The following is an 8,205-nucleotide window of genomic DNA, read 5'->3' on the forward strand; positions in this document are numbered from 1 at the left end:
TTCCATTGAACTGATATCCATTGGACTCCACGATCTTTAGAAAATAATAGTCCCGAAGAAAGAAAAAAGAAAAGGGGGAAAAAAAGAAAGAAAATAACAGTCCTACATGAATGTCATGGATTCTGGGCCATAAATATAATAAAAGCTTGGAGCCCTTGACATATGTGGTAGTAAAATCATGCACTCTGCTTCCAGCAAAGATGTCCATATCCTAATCTCCAGAATCTGAGAACATGTTAGGCTACATATATGGCAAAAGGATACTAAAGCTGCAGATGGAGTTAATGTTGCTTATCCTGTGATTTTAAAAGAGAGGTTATCTTGGATCAGCTGTGTGGGTCCAATATAATCAAAAGTGTCATTAACATTGTAAAAGGGAGGCAGGAGAGTAGGTCAAAGTGATGCTACGTGAGAAAGATTTGACTGGTCATTGCTGCCGTTGAAGATGGAGGATGGAGCCACAACCAAGGAATGTAGCCTCTAGAAGCTGGAAAGTAAAAGGAAACAGTCTCCCCTAGAGCCTCCAGGAAGGAATTCTGCTTTGCCAACACCTTGATTTTTAGCCCAGTGAGACCCATTTTAAACTTTTGGACTTCTGACCTACAGAATTGTAAGATAAATTTGTATTGTTTAAGCCACTAATTCTGTACTATTTTTTTACACCAGCAATGGAAAATTAATACACCATAGCAAGGAGAGTGATAAGGTGAGACACTAAGAGATGGGGAGGAGGTGTGTGTATGAGTATGTGAGACATACACACGTGCATGTGCACACACATGCACACACACTCATCAGAGTTGAGGTAATTTATCTGTTAAGACAAACTTTGTTACTTTGCTCTTCTGCTCAACAGATAAAATTAGTAGACACTTTAGATAAGAGTTGGGTTTTAATATGTCCTTCTCTCTTTTTATATAAGTAAACTTGGAGATGTTTTCTAATATTTAAAATCTACATGAATGAGTCACTCATTTGATAATTCTGGAATATCTTATTTGATCCCTAGGACAGGTACAAAGTCCACTCTTTCCCGGTCATATTTCTGCAAAGAATCAGCACTTTAGAACTGGAATAGGGTAAATAACAGAAAGGAGATTGAAATGTTTTCCTTCCAGACAATTTTCCTCTGAACAAAACATCTCTTCCTGAATGACCCAAGGATGATTTTGCCAGTGACTTACGCAAACATGAAATTCTATTTACTCTGCATTTATTTTTCTATTACTCAATTCCACAGATAAAAAAGAGTGTTAACCAATTACAGAGGAAGCTGACTCTAAAAGTGCTTTTTCCAATTGACAATCATATTTTTAGGGCCAGGGCTTCAACTGTGAATATACTGCACTCTGTCAGAGAAGGATCCTGAACTGGGCTCTCACATAAAAATCTGACAATATCAGAATTCTAATAGCTCTACCATTTTCACTAGTTTGAGCACAATAGCAAGAGCAATGCCTTATCAATATGTAAACCAACAGTCTAAAAAAATTCTTTTCAACTGAATGTTGAACAATTGAATGACTGGATCATGGGGCTTACAATTCTCATCAAACACAGTCTCTCACCAAAAATAATTCAGTTCCTTTCAAGATCTCAGCAGTTAACTTCCACAGCAAGGAATAACAATTAGCCAATTCATAAAGGAGGTTCAGTTGACATTTCCATTGGAAAGGAAAATTGTTTTTTGCTTATGTAAAAATCTATAGCTTGATTTCAAGAAAGATTAGCCTTATAATAAGATTAGACTTATTAGCCTTATAGCCTTATATTAGCCTTATGTAAAGATTAGCCTTTATATAGCCTATATAAACATTAGATATTTATCCTATTTCTGTATGTTTTAAAGTGTTCACAATACACAAAATCCTTTTGTCTTGGGGCATTGTGACTCTATGAATATTCCAACCAATGCCATTAGCAAAATCATCATTAAATTTACAAAATCTATTTCTGTAGTGGATTGTGATATCATCTGTCCAGAATAATGTTCCTTTTCCCTTTCTTCTTATAAGCAAACCTCCCCTCCTATGGGAAACTCATTCCATGTGGTTTAAGTGAGACAATCATTTCATAATCTCCACTTTCCAGACCACTTGAGTTGGCACGTGACATATCCTACCCCATTTATCTGGACACTAATTAATTCAGGGTTAAGAAAGCTAGAACAATCAGTGTCTCCCTTAATAGTTAATACATAAACTATAAGTATGAACGTTTATTTTTTTCTTTCTCAAGGACTGCAAGTTATAAGTATCATACAAATATAGAGCTGTTGTGGCAATATTTCCAGCTATACAGAGAAAGTTTACCCAAAAATGTAACCACATAGAGGAAAAGAGGGACAAGAGATATATAGAAAGATAGAGTAATATCCATGATTGCATTGTTTAAGTCCCTAAATCCAGACATGGCTGAAATCAGACAATCCCTGGACATCTTAGGTGAACCAGTAAATATCTCTTTGCTTAAGCTAGCTTGGGTTTGTGTAATTTTTAACCAAAAATAATCCTAATACATCTTCACAGAACCTGTTTTATGCTCTCTGCCACAGTAGTGGTTCTCAACCTTGGCTGCACATTAGATTCATGTGGGGAACTTTAAAATCCAAATGCCCAAGCCACACCTCAGATCAATTATAAATCTCCATGGGTGGGATTCAGACATTAGCATTTTTAAAGTTCCCCAGGTAGTTGCAGTGTGTAGCTAAGGTTCAGAATCATAATCCTAGAAAGCAAATGCCACCAGGTGACCTCTCGTATTAGATCAATATTTCTCAAGCTTGACTATGCATCAGAATTCCCTGGGGCAGCTTTTTCAAAATATAGTCTCAAAAGTTCCAGCCATGGAGATTCTAATTCAGTAGACGTGGTTGGGGTAGGACACAAAAATCTAACAGACTTTTGAATATTGCAAGGTTTTTCTAATGTTGAACATAAGTTTGAGAATAAACATAAAAGAGTACTGGTATCAAAAGTGGTTTGCAGGTACCCCATGAACACCAGTAACAATCAATCCATTGTGGTTTGGGAAGAGAATATTAAAATTTCTACATATATAACCTATTTTCATGTGTTTTATAATGTTCACAATACATTAAATCAGTTTTATATGTAATGCTTTGTAACTAAATACATATATTATGGGATGCATATACTTTTTGAAAGAGATGCATGATCAAGTATGTTTGGAGGAAGCCGGATTAGAGTCCTGTAAGAATCACAATCACATTTTGGCCTTAAGCATGGTTACCTGAGACTCCGAGCCTCTAGTACCTATGTCCAGACAAGAACATGCTTTTCCCTACAAAACACAACTTCATATAAATACAGTTATCTCTATTAAATAACACATTATTTTTAAAAAGAAAGCAAGAAATATAGTAATAGATTAAGGTTTAAAATTAATAGGAATACTGTGGCACCGTGTGGAACCCTGTGATTTTTAACTGGAGGTAAAGTGCTTCTCTACTGGTTTTCTTTGCATCCTGTTGAAAATCTTTTGAATTGTCCTCTCTCCCTTTTAGGAAACTTTATACATTTTTTTCCCTAAAATCCAGACTATAACCTGTTCACACCCATTAGCAAACTGCTTGCCTTAGTAGAAAAGAATATAGTCCATTGAGACTTTGATATTTCCCTATATTTTCAGGTTTTCCTTGTAGAATAATATGAGATATTGCTCTTTAATTACATCCTCCAACCTTATACCAATCTTAATGCATGAGCAACTAACAGAGAATTAATTTAACAAAACTCTGCATTTTCTATAATGTTACCTGCTTCCCACAACAATTTCAATATTACTATTTTTTAAAGATTTTTATTGGGGAACTGGGGGGTGGGAACAGCACTAGGGAGTTGGGGGAAGGGGAACAGACAAGTTGCTGTCCTTTTGTTCTTCAGTCTAGTTGTAGAGGATGTGGCTTCACTGGCCCAAGTTGGCACCATCATTGCGCTCTTCCCAGATGAGGCAGATCAGTCCCCAGCTTCTGGACGGCTTCTCACAGCGGCTGCTGGCCACTCACGCTGGCTGCTGGCCACACACAGTACCCCATGGCAACCCACTGCAGCAGGGACTGCAGCATATGCTGTTGCCAGTGATTCATGGCAGCCCAGCTCCAGGTTGAGCTGTTGTTCAGCATCTTAGCTGTAGAGGGCAGTGTCANGAAATCTATGTAACTTTGCTAACAACTGTCACCCCAATAAACTTTAATTAAAAAAAATACATAGGCTATAACAAAAGACTAAGAAGGACCCAGTAATCACTCTTCTGGGTATTTATCCAAAGAAACCCAAAGCGGTACTTTAAGGGTATATGTGCATATCTATATTCATAGCAGCATTGTTTACAATGGCCAAGATGTGGAGGCAGCATGGGTGTTTTTTGATGGACGCATGAATAAAAAGGATGTGATACATAAATAAATGGAGTATCACTTGGCCATGAGATATAGTGATTCTTGCCATCTGTGGCAGCATAAATGGACCTGGATGGTATTGTGCTAAGTGGAGTAAGTCAGACAGAGAAAGAAAATTACAATGTGATTTAACTTATATGTATAATCTAAAGAATAAACAAACAAAACAACAACAAAATCATAGATATAGAAAACATTTTTTAAAGTTTATTGGGGTGACTATTGTTAGTAAAGTTACATAGGTTTCATGTGTACAATTCTGTAATACACCATCTATATATCCTATTTTGTGTTCACTTCCCAGAGTCAGTTCTCCTTCCATCATCATATATTTGATCCCATTTACCTTCATCTACCACCTCCCTCCATTTTGATGGTTGCTTGATGGGAGGGGAATAGGCTGTGGGGAAAGGGATTAAATAGTCATGGGGATGTAAAGTAAAACATAGGAAATATAGTCAATAATATGGTTATAGCTATGATTAGTACCAGGTAGGTATTAAACTAGTCAGGGGGATAATTTCTTAAATTCTGTGACTGTCAAACCACTATTCTGTACACATGAAATTAATGTAAAATAATATTAAATGTCATCTGTAATTGAAAATTTTTTAAATGGGGGGTAAAGGTGAATGATAATAAGAGGTCCAAATTTCCAGGTATAAAACAAATACCAATAAGTCATAGGGATGTAATATACAGCATAGGAAATATAGTCAATATTATTGTGATAACATGGTATGGTGTCCAATTGTTGCTGGACTTATCATGGTGATCACTTCTTTAGGTATATAAATGTTGAATAACTATGGTGTACACCTGAAACTAATATAATATATTAATAGCTATATTTTAATAAAAACTTTTTAAAACATTGTGAACCAACTAAACCCTTAGCAAATTCCTGACTCACAGAAACTGTGAGATAATAAATGGTTATAGTTATTAAAAAAAAGAAAAAGAATAACCTGAGTAAAACATTGAACTTCCTTCAGCCCCACCAGAGAGATTCTGATAAAGCATAAGATAGCACCCAAAAAACCACATTGTTTATAATATTTCTAACTGCCTCTTATACAGATGGTATATTTGTCTGCTATGGCTACCATAACAAATTATCACAAACTGGGTGGCTTAGACATCAGAAATTTAGAAATTTATTTTTCATAGCTTTTGATGCTAGAAGTATAATATTGAGGTGTTGGCATGTTTGGTTTCTCCTGAGGCCTCTCTACTTTGCAGATTGCAGATGACTGTCTTATTTCTGTGTCTTCACATGGCCTTTTTTTGTGCACATATATCCCCGGTGGCTGTCCCTCTTCATGTGATGACAACAGTCCTACTGGTTTAGAGTTCCACCCTCATCACTTCATTTAATATTATTTCTTTAAAGGCCCTATCTTTAAAAATAGTAAAATTGAGGGTTAATGTTTCAATATATGAACTTTGGGGAGGTGAAAATTAGACACAATTCAGTTCATAACTTATAGTCTATAAACTCAGAGAAGTAATGATGGCTGAAATGTGAAATATGGAATACAATCAATCAGAAATATCTACACAGAAGTCATGGTATTCAGATTTTAGGCTACTTACAGTAAAAACTACAAAATTAATTTAAATGCCTCTTCTTTTATGAAAGTTCAAGGTAAAAGGGAAATTTTATAAATATACACAAGACATTGACCAGGGCCAAATAAATACAATGACCATGTAATTTATTATCCAAATCAGGACACTTGAGTGGAAAACAAGGCAACAGGCATAAACTGGGAATAACCTGGGTAAACCAAGCCCTCTAGTAATTCTATAGATACTTTCTTCTTAAATGTTCAGAGACAAAGCTAGCTTTAATAGGTCGACAGCAGCCTCATCAATTTACTTTTACTGCAAACCTAATAAAATAACTTCTGTCCAGGTGAAATCATCTTATAAAATATAAGTGCTACTTGAGAGGGCATATGCTTATAGGGGTTGGAGGGAAGAGAGTGGTGATACATGAAACCATTATCACTTATTAATGTCTTAGCTTGAATTGGTTTTCCAGAATAACTTGAGTACTCAGTTGAGGTCAGCTAAAAAAGGGTTTAGAATAGGTATGCTTTGTTTCTTTATTTGCTTGTCTTGTTCCTTTGTTGCTTTCATTTTTATATCCCACATAACAGTAAAATCATATGGTTCTCAACTTTTACTATATGAATCATTCACTTAGCATAATATTCTCAAGATCCATCCATTTTTTCTCAAATGTCACTATTTCATCTTTGCTTATGGCAGAGTAGTATTCCTTTGTGTATATATATGACAAATAAAGAAACAAAAATTCATAGACACGCACAATAGTATAGTGATTACCAGAGGATAGGGGGAGAGAGGGATGGTAAATGAGGGTAAACTTGGTCAAATATATGGTGATGGAAAGAGAACTGACTCTGGGTGGTGGACACACAATGTGATATATAGATAATGTNTATATTCAGGAAGATGACAGGGTTCTCCCCTATCTCTTTTGCTTTTCAACATAGTATTGGAAGTCCTAGCCAGAGCAGTCAGTCATGAGAAAGGAATAAGAGGCATCCAAATAGAGACTAAGTAAGTTAAACTGTCACTTTTTGCACATGATATGATGCTTATATATAGAAAACCTTAAAGACTACACCACAAAGCTATTAGAAACAATAAATGTATACAGTAAAGTTGCCAGCTACAAAGTCAATGTACAAAAGTCCATTACATTTCTATATAGTAACAATGAAACTTCAGAAAAAGATATAAAAAAATTCCTTTTGCAATTGGAATAAAAAGAATAAAATATCTAAGAATAAACTTAACCAAGGATGTGAAACACCTACACACTGAAAACTATAAGGAATTTTAAAAAGAAATTGAAGAAGACACAAAGAAATGGAAAGACATTCTGTGTTTATGCATTGGAAGAATCAACATAGTTAAAATGGCCATATTACCCAAAGTAATATACAGATTTAATGCTATTCCATCAAAATCACAATGGCATTTTTTAAAGATATAAAACAAAAAATCATCAGATTTGTATGGAACCACAAAAAAAACCAAAGAGCCAAAGCAATCTCAAGAGAAAAGAACAATGCTGGGGATATGACACACCCTGACTCAGGTTGTACTACAGGGCAACAATAATAAAAAAAGTATGGTATTGGCAAAAAACCAGACACACAGACCAATGGAATAGAATTGAGAACCCAGAAATAAATCCACATAAATATGAACAGAAAGTTTTTGACAAAGAAGCCAAAAACTTACAATGGAGAAAAGACAGCCTCTTCAATAAATGGTGCTGGGAGAATTGTAAAGCCTCTTCCAAAAGAATGAAACTAGACTGCTATCTGTCACCATGTACCAAAATCAACTCAAAATGGATCAAAGACCTAAACGTAAGACATGAAACAATAAACTGCATAGAAGAAAACATAGGTATTAAACTGATGGACCTTGACTTCAAAGAGGATTTTATGAATTAGACCTCAAAGGCAAGGGAAGTAAAAGCCAAAATAAATGAATGGGACTACATCAAGCTAAAATGCTTCTGCACAGCAAACTAAACCATGTCGGGCCAGCCAAGTGGTACGTTGGGTAACAGTTGGCTTGGGATGCCAGCTCTGAGCAGCAGGGCCCCAATTTGAATCCCACATTAGGGCCAGTGACAGCTAAGATGGTGAACAACAGCTCGACCTGGAGCTGAGCCACCGTGAGTCACCAGCGACAGCGTAAACTGCAGTGAAGCTGCAGTGGGCTGCCATAAGCTA

This window comes from Hipposideros armiger, unplaced genomic scaffold (genome assembly GCF_001890085.2).
Source record: "Hipposideros armiger isolate ML-2016 unplaced genomic scaffold, ASM189008v1 scaffold_1325, whole genome shotgun sequence".
NCBI classification, from domain to species: Eukaryota; Metazoa; Chordata; class Mammalia; order Chiroptera; family Hipposideridae; genus Hipposideros; species Hipposideros armiger.